Genomic DNA, 15733 nt, shown 5'->3' on the forward strand with positions numbered 1-15733 from the left:
TAACATGCACCCGGCCCTATGAACCTTAATGGCGTACCTTGGGAGTGACTTATAAGTATTAAAAACTAAGGTTTAGACTTGGCAAAAGGTTTATTTTTACATTTAAAACTGCACTACCAGCTGCAGTGTCAGGTGTGAGACAGATTTTACAGTGCTACCTTAGTGGGTGACATGATGAGTGCTGCTACCCACTAGTAGTATTTCATTTACAGGCTCTGGGTACAGGTACTACCATTCACAAGGGACTTACTAGAAAATTGAATATGCCAATTATGGGTAGGCCACTTTGATGGCATGTTTTCAAGGATGAGCACAAGCACTTTACCACTGATTAGCAAGTTGACTTCAGGCTCCTGCATCCTGATGGGCTCCCTTCAGTTCAAAAGTAGTTAATTGCTTTCAGACATATCCTGAGATCTGAACAGGTGATCCTTTGTGAGATCTGAGGCTTCCCTCGGGCAAAAGTCATCCAGTGCTCCAGCCTCCTGTTTTACATCTATAAGTCAAAGGAAACTTATCACTCATCAAAGACTGCTCAGATAAAGGAGTACCTGACATCTGTGCTATCTGATTCAAAAATCTCCATTGAAAAGGAAGTTTGACACTCTCATACGCCAGCCATCACAAAGGCATGCTACTTGGCAATGAGGAGGAAATGACACCCCTTGAAGCTCAAGACTCACTGAGAGAGAGAGAAACCTAGCTCTCAATGAGGTGTGATGCAGTGGTACCTAGAAAGGATTGTAGGTTTGATGAAGGAAGGTTTAGAGACGGTTGGCTTTAGAGAGAGCTAGGAGAGACAGGGAGAGACTTAGTCAAGACTTTGTTTCAACATTTCGCAAAACTGTGGAAAAGGCAAAGTTCTAATATGTTTACAATGTGTCAATGTTGGGGTCTAGGAACTAGTCCATTTTTTCTTCAGAAAGAATGGATGAGGATGGGAAGATTATTTTCACCTGATTATGGAATTCTACCATGCAGCAAGAAGATGACTGCTTGGAAGAATTCCTGTCTTCCTGGAGAAATGCCGAGGCTCCTACTTTCATTTGAATCGCTGAATCTGAAAGTGCCTCTCATTGTCAGTAAAGGTCCCTGATAGTCATCAACGCTAAAAGGGACCAGGTTCTCTTTGGAGGATACCTGCCCTCTGTGGATTTACTTTTCCCTATGAAGCACATTAGGGGAAATCTAATAAGCATAGTCAGCTATAGCTTCAGACAAGAAAGTCAGCAAGACCAGTTGGAGCTGGGTTTTCTGTAGTGGTTCTGGCTAAAAGTGGGAAAGACCTTTCTTCCAGTTGAGCCTATGCCAAGGATATTTAATGAAAAGTTCATGAAACTGTGGCAACATATGGAGCACCAGGACACAAGATGTAGAAATATTGCTACAAGTTCTGAAAGTTTGGGCTTTGAAACCCTTTCATGTCTGGAAGACAGGGATAAGGTGCAGAGGCTACCCAATGAAGATGAAACTTAAGTAGGCAAGATTACCTGGTTTGTCCAGCACAAGGTTTTACCACAGGGCCATCCACGGCCCGTGCAAGTAACAGCGGTGGGACCGGGTTAGTGGGGGGGCGGAGATTCGACAGACGACCAAGAGGGAAAATTAAATAAATAATTATTCTTCCCTTGTCGTCGTCTGTCGAAATCCCCCCTCCCCCACCAACCCGGCCCCACCGCTCTTACCTGCACGGGCTGCGGCTACTCAGGGCTTGTACAGGACCTTCCAAAAAATATCTGGTTTTGTGGACCCCTGCTTCAATGAGTAATTAGTAGTTTCCAAGTATCCACTCCTCGCCCTTTTCCTGGTGCCATCAAGCAACAAATAAAACACTCAATGGGGTGTAAGTGTGTTCCCACAATCTTGAATGGCACAGAATGTTGGAGATATTTCTTGTATTCTCTGTAGGGCTGGTCTGTCCTTTACTGCTTGACTGCAATCTCTTGGCAAGGAGTGCCTTAGGCTGTGTTGTGGAAGTATTGCACCTTAATGACAGCAAGGAGTAATTGTCCTCTCTTTGTGTGTGAATGTTAGGGTCTGATTTCTGCAGTTCATGGTCACCACATGCTTGAGCCATCTCCTACCAACAGGACATAACAAATAAAAATATCCTCACAATGATTATTATTTGTTTGTTTTTTGTAGTCTTTTTTCTCTGTTTCCTTTTGTGGTGGTCGGGGTTGTTTTGTAGCAGCAAAAAACAATACCTGTATTGTTTCCGGTGGACCAAAGAAGAACCTTGATTAACGCTGTTGCATCACAAAATTGACCACCTTAAAACGCAGTTGGTGCTAAAAAGCACCTCTTGCAGATTAGTGCAGACCCAAAAATATAACACCTTCAAAGTAGTTTATGTCAGTCTTTGTGCCTTTAATGTAGTTATTAATTTCAATACAGCCTTTTTCTTGAAAATGTTCATATTTTGGAATAAACGTCTTTCTGTTTTCCATCACTGATGTTATTGTCATGTCCTGATGATTGCGATTAGCCATGTCTAGAATATAATTTCCCTCAAACCTTCAATCCCTATCACAATAACCAGCTCTATACACAGTAGATATGCTTCTCCTTCCCTTGTGCCTGGAGTCTGCGGGCGGTTGCGTAGTATATTTGTTTAATCTAGCGAATAAACTCAAAATATCAATTATGACCATCATCAGCTAATTACACTTCTGTTTCCCGCGCCTGTCTCGTACACTTCTTCCATCGCGCCGATTCTTCCTGCAAGACGGTGTCACCTCTCCAGTCACCCCCGCAACATACCAAAATGCATCCCAAATAGGATCACAAAAACACAACACACTACTTACCCGGCACCCCACAAATGTAGCGTTGTACCTGTCGAAGGTGCGCTTCAAAGCCCCGCAACAGGACAGGAATATAGATATAAAGCCACGGCATGTAAACAAATTGTTTCTTATGTTTTCTGTGAAACCTAACATGGTATTTTAGGGAAAAATCTTGTAATCGGGTGTGAAAAATCTACCACCACAAATGTTGGGGTGCACGGTAGCGACAGTTTGCAGTAAAAGGTCTCGAGCTGCTGAACTCTCCTAGATAGAGGCTGTAGTAGAGCGGCAGCCGCCAAACCCACGCATGTCACGTTACTACGTTACCATGTTACTGTGGCATGCACCATGTATAGTATCGCTTCCTGCCAGTGGGCCGGACCAGAGCGCGAGGCGCACCTGCCTTTTGTGGTTTCACTTTTATCACCATACAGCACAGCCGCTCAGTCACGTACATTGTCCGGAGCTGACAGGCGCACAACAAGGTAAGGAGCGCTGTTCTTTGAGCTAAAAAACAAAGCCTGCAACCCGAGTAGACTAGAAAGAACAGACGAAGGGCAGGGAACAGAAAACAAAAGAGATTAAGAAATAGAAACAATTCATAAAGAATAAGGGTGAGGACAAAATAAATTGAGAACGCCAAGGAGAACCAAAAACTGGAGACGAAGGGAAGGAATTAAAAGGAAGGGTGGGGGAAAAAGAGAGAAAGCGGAATATTTATTTTCGTTGCTCATTTTCAGGATGCTTCACACTTTGTGTCAATTCACCTAGCCGAGGAGGTAAAATAGCCAACAGGGAAAATGCTTTAACGTTGTTCCCTAATGAGATTAATATCTCTAGACGGTTAGTTAATGAATACTTTGAAGCTTCTAGAAGAGGGTAATGATAGTAAATTGATAATGCAGAGGTAAAGTCGTTTTAAATCCATTAATATGAAAACGGAGGCACACATTTTAAAGAGGCTGACATGTGTGTCCCAGATGTATGCTTTATGCTTATTTAGAATACTTATATGGTGCTAGACTGCAAATACGCGTATGCCCTTTTCAGAGTATACTGCATGGGCAAACGTAACATGTTTTGAGCTCTTGTCCTACGTTTAAACATATTATTCAGGATCTTACGTGGAAGGGGAGTTCAGGTGATCATAGAGGTAGATGACGAGAGAACTTGTTGTTAAACACATCGTTTCAGAGAGAGGAAGGACAGAAACTTTATGTCAACGGAAGACAAATGGTGTTTACTTCACGAGAGCGGGGTGCATAAGGCAGGCGCTGCCCCTCCTTTCCTTCTCTAATGACGAGTGCTCTGAGGGGAACATTCTGAGTGGTGTTCCACATGCATGCGAGGAGGCCTCTGCTTGCCTGCACTCGTGTTCTGTTGCAGAACACCTCTGTAGACTGTACTTTTACTGTTTTGGGTGGTGCTGAGCCAGACAAACGTGGCGGGTCCTCCCTATCCTGCTGAACACACTGCCATTCTTAAATGTTCCTTCCCCCTCCACTGCCACTTAGAAACAGGCTGTATCTGGGAAGATCTGTATTGGAATATGGCCATGTTCTGCACAACGTCTATGAAACTATCCCGTCTGTTGTAGACAATGGAATTGTCTGCAATAACCCCAAACGCGGGCAAATGCCCCTCACCATTAACCCTGAAATCCCCATACTGGTGCGTTTGGGCACAATCCAACTGTCATTAAAATGGGTGTCCAGACACACAGCAGGTCAGAACTTCACATTCGTTAAAACTCATAGGCCCACCCCGGCAACCCACCAGGAGTCCATTGCCAGTGAAACGGATAGCCCCAGACTGACTGCACACCCCAACCAAATTACTGTTAAGTATGAGGGCCCTTAGACCGACAGGAGATCAGTTGTCCACAGGAGAGATCCCTACTAATGTTAAAACTCAGGCTTTATGGAGGGGAGTGGCATGCCTGTGGTTGGACTGCAAACTCAGAGTATTTTTCAGGGGGGGTGGGGGCGGGTGTGGGGGGCAAACATTATGCCTTGTACCGAAGCTGAGGGCGGGGTTATACTGCATATTTGATTATGTCCCAGCAAGAGGTGATTGGATATGTGTATTGCTGTACACACTTGCTCCTTACACAGCAGCCGTGTATTTCAACCAGAGGCAGCAGCAGGCTTCCTATGCTGACACGGTTTCCCCTACATTTTGACAGTAAAGAAACAAATGACATACTTGCAGGCTCTTCCCATCGTCTCAGTATCAAGGGATATACAGTTTCTTGCATAGTGCACTCTGCTTGCTGAATCGCCTCCATGCATGCCTACAGTTTTGGGCTTGTAAGAGGACTGCACCACAGGGGGCGCACCCCTGTGCACACCGTCACAGATTACGATTAAAAAGAGAATCCGTTTTTCAATTTAGGTCTCTTGATTCCGCAGCCTGCAGCTTGGCCCCTAGACAGCGCCTACTCGCAAGAGTCCCTCCCAAGGGTTCAGTGACCGCGGCCTACCACCTCCAACATTCCATGCACACACTACAAAGGTTGACTCTACTATATTTGCATTACTGTTTCGCGCTTGGTATTCAAGTTCATAAAACTGCACGTTAATTACAAAGCCTTTTTTCAGTTTCTCGCCAAAGAAGTCTGCGCATTTCAGTGCTTGCTTAGTGAAAGGTCCGTTTTTTGCTCCAGCCCCTCCAGAATTCTTGGTGTCTTTATAGGTATTTTTTATATTAAGCAGGGGCGTCGTGACCCCCTGCTTTGGCAGCTACATGACGGTGGGGTTCTTGATGGGTCTCTTCTGCCTGTAGCTTGACAGACAAAGGCTCATAATTAAAGTGAAAGGGTGGGTGGGTGCGTGAGTAAGTGAAAGGAAGGCTGGCGGGATGAATGGATGTGTGAGAGAAAGAGTGGGTGAGTGAAAGGGTTAATGGAGACTGGCTTTATGAATAAGTGAAAGGATGGGTGTACGCATGGATGAATCAAAGAATGGATAGAAGGGTGGGTGAAAGGGCTAATGGCTGAGTGTAGGGAGGATGGCTGAGTGAAAGGGTGGATGAATGCCTGAGTAAAAAGGTGGCTGGATGACTGGATGGGTGGATAAGTGAAAGGATAGATAGATAGATGGATGGATGTGTTCAAGGGTGAATGGACTGATTCATGAGTGGATGGATGGATGGATGGATGGATAGGTGAAAGGTAGCATGTATGAGTGAAAGGGTGGATGGATGAGTGAAAGGATGGCTGGCTGAGTGAAAGGAGAGATAGATGTATGAAAGAATGGATGGGTGGATGGATGGTTCAGTGAAAGGATAGATGGATGGATGAGTGAAAGGGAGGATGAATGGAATGAAAGGGTAGGTGGATGGATGAGCAAAAGGATAGAGGGATGAGTGCAGCTGCAACTTGTGCAGGTTAGAGCGGTGGGGCCTGGTTGGGGGGAATTCGACAGTCGACCACAAGGGAAAATTAAATAATTAATTTTCAATCATTGTCGTCTGCTGAAATTCCCCCCCCCCCAACCTGGCCCCACCGCCTTACCTGCATGGGCCGCGTTTGGATGAGTGAAAGGGTGGATATAGGCGTGAATGGCTCAAAAGGTGGATGGAGGGATGAATGACTGAAAGGATGGCTGGATGGAATGATGGGTTTGATGGATAGATTTGGAGGTGGATGGATAGGTATGGATATGGATGGGCAGACAGATGGATGGATAGAAGAACAGAATGGTGAAAGACTGAATAATGGATGAAAGAATTAATGGATGACAGAATGTAAAGAAGCCATGCTGGATATCAGTGGGTAGATGGAAGGATGACTTAATAGATGCTTGGATGGAAGAGTCAAGACTCCTACTTCTTTTTGCCTAAAGGGATTTAAGTGGGCCTACCCGGGCATAGAAAAAGTGCCATAACCACTAAGGCAATCAAGGAAAAAAGTCCTCCTAAGAGGCAGTCATAATTTAGGTTCAGTGGGCCCTCAGTGCCTTGAGCCTCAGTGCCACAGCACCTGGTACACTAATGAGGGATAGGTTCATGTGTGCGTTACACTACATTACTGACACATGCACAAACTTTGCACTTACATATTGCGCCTTTTCCTGTGTAGATTATGGATTTGTGTGCAATTCTAAAGATTAGTGAATAGTCCCTGAAGTCTCAGAGGTAATACAAAGGTTTCAGCAGCAGTTTTATTGGCTTCAATAACAGTTAAGGAACTATAATAAAGGCCCAATGCATAGAGTGTTGGTGTAACGAAGCCTTGTACTTTCTAACACTCCAGTGAAGGTGAGAGAAGATGGATGGGAGATTGCTTCAATTGCTTACTGTAAGCGCCTCCACACAGAGTCCTTCTTTCCTTGTCACGGTCCTTAACAGAACCTTTTAGCCTTTCCCTGAGGTGCCCGACCTTTTACCCAGATGTTGTTTGTTTGTTTCCCTCAGGTTGACTGCCTGGAAGTTGGATGCTGCTCTACACGTAACTTAATGTCCTTCCTTTATTTGTTTCAGTTGTTTGCTTTGGGATGTGCTGTGAATGAATTCTGCTTCTGCACACCTTGTTTGTTCTCTTCAAATGCATTTTATTACTTTATTGTTGAGAATGGGCCTAACCTTTCTGTGCCTAATGGACTGGCTTTTCCTTGGAGTGCGTATTGTGGCACACCAGGCGTAGGACACCTGTTCCTTGACTGTGCCAGTTGGAGGTTGGTTAAATGGCCTAGCTCCTCCCTTAATCTCATCTACTTTTACATCTGTGCCAAGGGCTGCATGGGCTCTGCAGTGTAGATGTAATGTACCTCTCAGTTCCTCCCCTATCCGACAGGTCTCCTTCAAAGATTGTTTCTTTTTTGGGGTTTGAGGACGGGAGCATTATCTTTGGAATTCCTCTGGGTTGATTTAGGAAGTGGCTTCCTTACTATGAAGGTCAACCCACCTTCCCCCTCTTCCTCAGGAGCCGGGGAAGGCAATATTTTCTTGTGTCATCCTATCGTGGTTGTTAAAGGTATGCATCTTGTCAAAAGAAAGATTATTTCTCTCATTCCTACATTTACATATTCTTTGGAGTTGGCGAGGCTCCTCTCACACACTAGCCGTTCTCAGGTGTTTGAATTTCTTGGCCATGCAACAAGAGGGATGGCTAATGCACCCAGCTTGATGCGCAATAACCCTGGCTTGACTCTTTATAAAGAAGGTGACAAGGAAGAGCACTGTAGTGCTAGTGAATTGTATCGAGAAGCCAGGTTTCGCAATAGACATCCGGGCGCACCCTCTAAGCAGAGAGGGCTTAAATGTCAGCTAGACAAACTCAGTTAAAAGTTCAAAGTTGGGGTTACTTCAGAGGTGCAACTAGAGCCATATTTCGGTGGGGGGGGGAGGGGGCTCAGAAAAAATGTCGGGGGGGGCTGAATCTTTAAGCAATAGGCAGAGTGGAGCTGCAGGGGCTTTTAGAAGGGGTGAAACAACAGCGAGGCCTCATTAACATGCAAATGGTCTTTTAAAGACCTGTGAAGTGCTCGGGTGCGGATGTGTGCGCCGGGAAGTTGTCTCATCCCGGGCTGCCACACACGACGGGGGGGGCTGAAGCCCTTTGAGTCCAATGGGTGTTGCACGCCTGGGTTACTTATAGTGCTTTGGTGTAAGACATAGGCTAAATAAATCTGTGCGTAAAAGATGAGCTTTTAAAGAATTTTTGGAGACGGACCGAACGTAAAAGTTTGCAAACGCAAGTCCCCGTTGCTCACTTAATGACAGACTAATTATGACGCAGTCTTTAAATAGCAAGCACAGCTACGTGACCGTGCAGGAGAGCGCCTGGTTATTGCCCGCGGAGATCCGAGCAGTGACAAGTGTTCACGTGAGCATTTTATAGGGGAGGTCTGACATGCATGTCCTCTTAAAGTGCCCAAGACTCCTCCAGCTCTCTAAGTTCACTTCCTAGATTCTCCTGTTAGGTGTCTCGTGCGTGTTTATAGCACACAAATAGGCACTCACCCATCCCAGGTGCTTTTGTGAATTTGGAGTCTTATGTCGGTGTTAGTGAAGGGGGCCAGTGGGCAGAACTATGTCCAGAAATAGTCCAGAGCGTGCATGTTTTCTTTCAAGCCGTGCCCATTGGCATCAGTCCTGCTCCAGAAAGTGGCAATTCACTCTGTGCCTTTTGATTGTCGTCACACGACAGGTATCAGAGGGAGCTGAGCACGCGCTTGTTTGCTCAGGCATGCTAAAATATGCTTTTGAAACCAAACGTATTGCTCTTTCGGACCCATAGACCCTATACTAAAAACTATGGGGGCTGAGGGGGAAGATACTGAAGAAAAATGGCAGAATCTCCAAATGTTCTGCCATTTCTGTCATTCACAGGCAGACTGATATTACAGAAGGAGCTGTTTGGTCTCTTCTGTAATATCTAGTGCATAGATGAAGATCCCTTTGGGGATTAAAACATGGGAGCTTCCTGACTGTGCGGAGTGTGCCCCATGCAGTGAAGGAGGCTCTGCTGTTCTAGGGTATGTCCCGTTACAGGACACGATGGCCATAGCATCTCGTCGGGGAGTGCAGCATATAGTTCACCCACATGGTGGGGTTGGTAGGCAGGGTCACCATCACAGATTTAGATAACAAACAGTGGGGGAGGGGATCACACCACCTGCCTGCCTGTACCAGTCCACCCAAGGCACTACGTTGGAGGCAGCCCTCTGTGTTTCTACTCATGATCAATCAAGTGTTTGTAACCCAGTGTTGGCACAAATGCTGAATATCCTTGGACACAGGATTCATTCTAGTTGGCACTCATCAGCAAGGAGCAATCCATTGGCAAACCGCTTTCAGTATATCGGGTTCCGTATCACTCCAAGCTCACAGGTGCATCCTTAAGATTTGTCAACCCAACATCCTTTAGAAAATGGTAACAGTGGTGTGTGGAGCACACTGCCTGCAAGGTCCACATAATGCATTCTGGTAAATGCAGTGTGTCACATGTCGCTCTTGGGCAGGTGTACTCTGGCTGAGAATAGGTAAAAGGATGCACACGAGATCGGTTTCTTTGCTTTGCCTTTGGTTTATTAGGGACATATAAGGTAGGTAAGAGTCCGTTGAGCTAGGCGTTGAGTCCTGGTTAAGGGAGCACTCCTGGCTTCACCACGGATTCACTGATGCACGCCGGTGTCGCCAACTCCCACCGTTGTACCGGATCATAAGCAGTGGTCGAAGTGGGGGGGAACGGCAGGGCACGGCGTGCCCCTACTTCTTCAATTCCAGCGATTCCGTTCCCCTACTTTTTTATTTTGAAAAGGCGTCCCGGGACGCAAGAAATCACCATCGCCTATAAAGCTCGGCGTTGGAGCATGGGCGTAGGAAGTGTGGGGGACGCGGGGGGCGCGAGGGGACAAAGGAATTTCCCCTCTCCCTCCTGTTATCGCAGGGCCATTAGCACACGAAAGCGCTACCTAATGGCCCTGCACTTGACCTGCCTGGAGTCAGAGGCCACCCGCCCTCTGCCTTTTGTTATGCTGCAGGAAGGCTCCGCCGGTTCTGGGAAGGGGAGAGAACGGAGAAAAAATAAACGCTGTCTCTTTTCCTTCATGGCAAGGACCGTGTCCACTACTCCTGATCTGCCTCTGGCGGCTGCCCTCCTCTCTTTATTCCTTCGTCTCTTTCTGTCTCTGTCTCGCTCCTGCTTACGTGCTGATTTCAAGAGGCAGCTCTTAAGGTACTCTCTCTTGCCCCTCCTTTTCTTTATTTGTTCCCCTGTGAAATTGATCCAAAAAAGGCTGAACACTTTGGCTGTAAATGTCCTCATTTTCTGACCGTTTTCTATTGAAAAGAAAAACCTCGGAATGGAGAGAAAAAATAGTTAAATACCTAAATAAAGCAATACAGAGTGGACAGCAGACAGGCCAGACTGTTATTTACACCCACACACATTAGCGCCACTTTACAGAGTTTGCCAGTGAAAGCGCTACTTTCTTTTTATCTTCATTCTTTGAACAACATTGTTTTCCCAGGGTGGGTAAGTGCGCCATTCCTAAAGGGACTGCAATACCTGGTTGATGGGTAGAGTGGAAACGTTTAATATGATCGTTTTCAACTTTTTAATTATTTTAGCTTATAAAATGCGGCTCTGTGTTTGGGGATGTGTTCTTTTTTAAACCAAACTGCATACATTTTGAAAGGATATAAGCAATGGACATTGAAAGGGGTCCCTTCCTGGCCCTGTAGCCATGTCTTGAACTTTTCAGGCAAAATCACTTACTGATTTCAGAATAATGAGTTTAAAACCGTTAAGGTAACCATGTTTTTTTCTGATTACAGTTCACATGTTTTGCTTATTCTTGCATTCCCTATGAGTGTTTGCTTTTTCCAGGGTGTTATTCATTTTTTTTCAGGCAGCATTTTACTGTTGTCTAGTGCATAATTTGAATTTAGTCGCAGCACAATTGAGTTGTGCTGAAGGCAGTGCGAGTTTCTCTCAGTGGGGCAGTATGGTGTTCAGTGTGGGAGAGAATGTGGCACTCTGGCCAGAGCTGCTGAATTTGGAACTCTGGAGAACCAGGTTCAGACCTTCATGACCAGTTCACCATACCACACTCCTGACGGAGCTTATTCCGATGCTACACCTTAGAAGGCCCGATAGACCTTAGAAGCCCAGGTGTCTTAGCACCCGCAGGTGGACCTGTCCACCACAATCCATACTGCAGTTCACTTCCAGTCTTACGGGCAGGCATATGAAGAAGCACATCCTAGATCGACAGTGAATCTGTCACTGAGGTCACAAGACCCTTGCAGCCCCTGGTAGGCCTATGGGGTACCTACGCCCTTGGTACATAGTATACCATATACTAGGGACTTATAAGGGTACCCCAGAATCCAATATGGAGTATACCTATAGTACTTGTAATCAATTTAAGGGAGAAAGCAGATAGGCTGGGGTCCTGAATAGCAGGATCCCAGGCAGACTAAGTCAAAAACCAGCAAAACACCAGGAAAAAAGTGGGGCAACCATGTAGTCAGATTCCACCTTCCTAAACAGATCACAAAGTGCACATAATGTAAATAGGTCAGTGGGCTACTGCTTTTGTCAGAGAGCTCCTTTTGTTACTTGCAGTTTAGAAGTTAAAATCCTAACATACAACAGTGAGCTATTAACTTTCATCTAAGAGCTGCATGCAACCTGCAAGGTATAAATTAGAGCGTTATGTTTCCCCCCCCGTCTTTGATTATCCTAATGTTGCAAAAAGTGTTCTTTTGGACAGAAATCAATTCTGATTATTAAAGAGTACCCCCAACCATGGTATTAAGTTTTAAAATTCTGAGTTTATGTTTCTCCAGACCAATCACTATTAAACTATACCGCCTAGTAGTATGGTTGTCATGTGACTCCTACACCTTGTAGTCCTTAGTCTTATGTAACATTTTCTATACAGTGATTTACACACATATTGATTGCCTCTGAGTAATGTGTGTGATGTAAAGTGCTCTGACACCCTACACTGGTATGAGTGGCGCTGTAAATCAAATTAAATGCATCTGAGAGAGAGTGTGGTTATGGAGACTTGAGGGGCACTGTTAGAGGGTGGTAGTGAGGGAATCCATGACAGAGGTGGCCATTAGAGGGTAATAAACATTAATGCACAGGGCACCGCCAGTGCCCTTGAGGCCAGTCTGCCTCACCCATAGTTAGCTCCATTGGCCTTGTTTCAGAAGCAGTAGCTGCAACTCACCAGGGATTGGCAATTCAGAATTTGGCACGCACACCAAACTAAGTTCGCAAACTTCACAGTTTCTCTGCTTCATTCACAAGCACTTTTAACATGTGCTGCTTGCTGTGGGGTCACTGGAATTAAATATGCAGCAAAGGAGGACACAATTATGCCACAGTGTTGACTAAATTATGCATTTAAAAAAAGGCTGCAGCGTAATGCAGTATATTTTCTGATATTTTATTATTTTGACGTGTACACATGCTAACAGTCTTTGGAAAGATTTTGCCTTATTAGCACCAGTGTAACACACCAATGCAACAGTGAGAAAGGTGACCAGTCAACCTTTGCAATAAGCCATCCACTCCGCAGCAAAACAAGTCACATTTTTTGTTAACTTTTGATACATTTGAGCTATAAACAATTTATTAGTTTAAATGATCAGATCATGCAGCAGATCTTGCATTAGGAGGCAAATATGGCAGAGCCAGAGTTATATAGAAAACATTTGCAAACTAGGATATTTTGCTACTCATGTTTGAACTGCTGTTGTGGAAAAAGGGAGAAGTGCTGATGATAAACACCATGGCTCTGCGACAAATGGCTTGTGCTTCCACATTTTATCGTATTTGAGACATACTGCGATTAGAAGCATATCCCACTTTGTGAATGTGTTTTACTGTCAATAACTCATTATAACCTTATATAATCATGTGTATCCATTGGTTGATTAAACTGGGCAGTGAAATGCCAAACAAATACTAAAAATTGGGATATTTGCGCATTCTGGCCACAACTCTGGCTCCGCCCACTGAGCCAATCCTTGGGTTATTCCCGCCCTCTGATTCTCCGCCCACAGTTTCCCTACTTTTTTTCCCCCACTTCGACCACTGATCATAAGGAACAAAGAAAACAACACAAAACGAAAATGGTTTCAGTAGGAAGGACACGAAGATTCTCTTGGTTTCAAGTTAGGAGACATGAGGGATTAACACCACTTGCCAGCACCAGGTGTAATGCGGTTTGGTAAGATTACGGTGTTCTCCCTCTACGGCGTACCCTTCCCCGCCCAGTGCCCTGAAATCCACTGTAGCCTGGACTGTACCTTGTCCAACCACGCTCCTCCAGGAGAGTTGTGGGGCAGTGCGTGGTCTCGTTGGCCTCCTGGCGTCTCGCTGTCGTCTTGGACGTGGGTCCGGGGACTTGTACAAGGAACTGGCGTCAGCTTCCTCTCCTTGTCCTTCTTGATCCTTGCGTTCACGTTCGCCCTCCTTGATGTGTTCACTTCCTCTTCTCCTCCGCGGCCCTCACACAATAGGACCGACGTAGCAGGCATCATCTGGCACGCCCCCTGGGCTCCTCCTCGTGGGCACTTGGCAAGGAGTTAAAGGGGCCATCGATAGCCTGTGTGTGGATTGACAGGGTGTCAGGCACGTTGTTCAAAGGGGAGTAAAGCATTACATCGTCCTGTTCGTCATCGGTCCCCTGACACAGTGCTCAATAGTGTTTCCGCTCACAATAAATCAAGTACTTGTCACCCAGCTGTATTTCTTTGATCACGTGCTTCGTGCTAGTTGGCATTCATCAGCAAGGAGCAATCAGTTTGTTTTGGGCTCTTTGGCAAACTACATTCAATACATCTGGTTATATGCTCATCCAAGCTCATAATTGCATCCCCAGTCAACCCAACATCCAGCAGAACATGTAAGCAGTGGGGGAGGTAGATGCAATCTTCAACAGTGTCCCTACTCACAATCAATCAAGTATTGTTTGGCCAACACTGAGTGCAAACAATTAATTGTGAGCATGAACACAATTGAGGACTGCTTCTACCAGGATGCAGCTGGTGGGCTGGTTCGTGCAGCCACTGCTCTCCGGTACCCCACTGTTTACATTTCTTGATTTATTTAGTATAAGGCCGGGGCTATGCTGAGTGAATATGAGCTGTTGCACTGAGCCGTCAACTGCTGGTACTCCTCTAGGACAGGAGTGGGCTCTCTTAGATCATTCGAGAGCAATGCAACTATCTGATGATCGAGAAATAAGTAACTGAAATTGCTCGCTGGTGTGCAGGGCGGGTCGCCCGGGGAGGGGGGGCGTCATATAAAAAAAAATAAACTACCTCTCCGTCGGGTCCTGCGTCTTCTCTGATCTTGCTCTCCTGCATCCGACAGGAACGGGAAGCGGGCAGCCAGGCTCCCTCCCCTAACCCAATCACAACGCTGCAATGCAGCATTATGATTGGTCTGAAGTGCCATGACACGACGCTCAGCCAGGGGCTAGAGGGGTAGGCATGTTATCCATGCAGGCTGCAGTGCAGCCTGCATGGAGAAGGGCAAAGTGCGCATGACTGGTTTGAGCGGCCCGAGAGGGCTAACCAAACAGTCTTTGCGCACTCAGGAGTGGGAAAACCACTCCTCCCCTGCCCTGGTCGGAGAGCAGAGCAGCGCCGCCTGCCTGCAAAGCAAGCATAAAATGGCAATAACTAAAAGTTATTACATTTTATGTTTTTGCTTCTCACACTGCGAGAAAGCAGTGGGGCGACGCTCCCCCGCCATAGCGGAGGAGCCGCCCCTGCTAATACTTTGCAGATCATTTATTTTCCTAACATACTGTTTGATCTCTGGTTTTTGGAGCAATGCTATGCACTCTTAAAAATCAGGCCATGATTTCAGACAGGTTCCACATAGATTTTGAACAGAATTAGGTAGAGTGTGCAGCCCTGTGGGTTGCCGAAGGTCATGCTTTCCATTGCTGAAGTGTAATTCTCCAATTTTACGAGTTTGAAGCCACCATTCAAGAAAGAGCAGAACCAGCTTGGTACCGTTCCTGGTAGGCCCATTCTACGCTTCCAGGTCTTTAGTAGGAGGGCGTGGTCCACTGTGTCAAAGGCTGCTGAGAGATTCTGGCGGACCAGAAGGCATACCTCACCTTCGTCGAGCATGCGGTACAAGTTGTCTAGAATTTTCAAGGTGGCTGTTTCAGTGCTTTAGCATTCTCTGAATACCGACTGACTATTGGAGAGTAAGTCATTGTGGTTAATGTGTCTGTTTAGTCACGGTGCAGCTTGTTTTTCAATGGCCTTTCCTAGCCATAGGAGGTTGCGGATGGGTCTAAAAGTTTTGAGGTTTTCGGGGTCAGCACTGGGTTTAGTGAGTATGGGTGTTGGGGAACATACCCGGGTTCAGGGCCGGCTTTAGCACTGGTGGCGCCCAGTGCGACAATGTTTTTTGGCACCCCCCAATGACCACCTCCGCCACGGATTCCCTCCCT

At 46.0% G+C, this 15733-nt stretch overlaps 1 protein-coding gene across 3 annotated transcripts in view; it reads left to right on the top strand.

Annotated features, from left to right (window-relative positions):
* LOC146822744 (cytochrome c oxidase subunit 4 isoform 1, mitochondrial-like) overlaps window positions 1–15733 on the top strand; it is a 342020-nt gene that overhangs the window by 37898 nt on the left and 288389 nt on the right. The window contains exon 1 of one of the 3 annotated variants that reach the window (XM_085606930.1): window positions 3160–3274. The exons of the other annotated variants lie outside the window; for them this stretch is intronic. The gene's annotated coding sequence lies outside the window, so the exon portion shown is untranslated. Of the gene's footprint in view, window positions 1–3159; window positions 3275–15733 lie in introns of those variants that run through there. 3 annotated transcript variants of the gene reach the window in all.

This window comes from Triturus cristatus, chromosome 5_2 (genome assembly GCF_964204655.1).
Source record: "Triturus cristatus chromosome 5_2, aTriCri1.1, whole genome shotgun sequence".
NCBI lineage: Eukaryota > Metazoa > Chordata > Amphibia > Caudata > Salamandridae > Triturus > Triturus cristatus.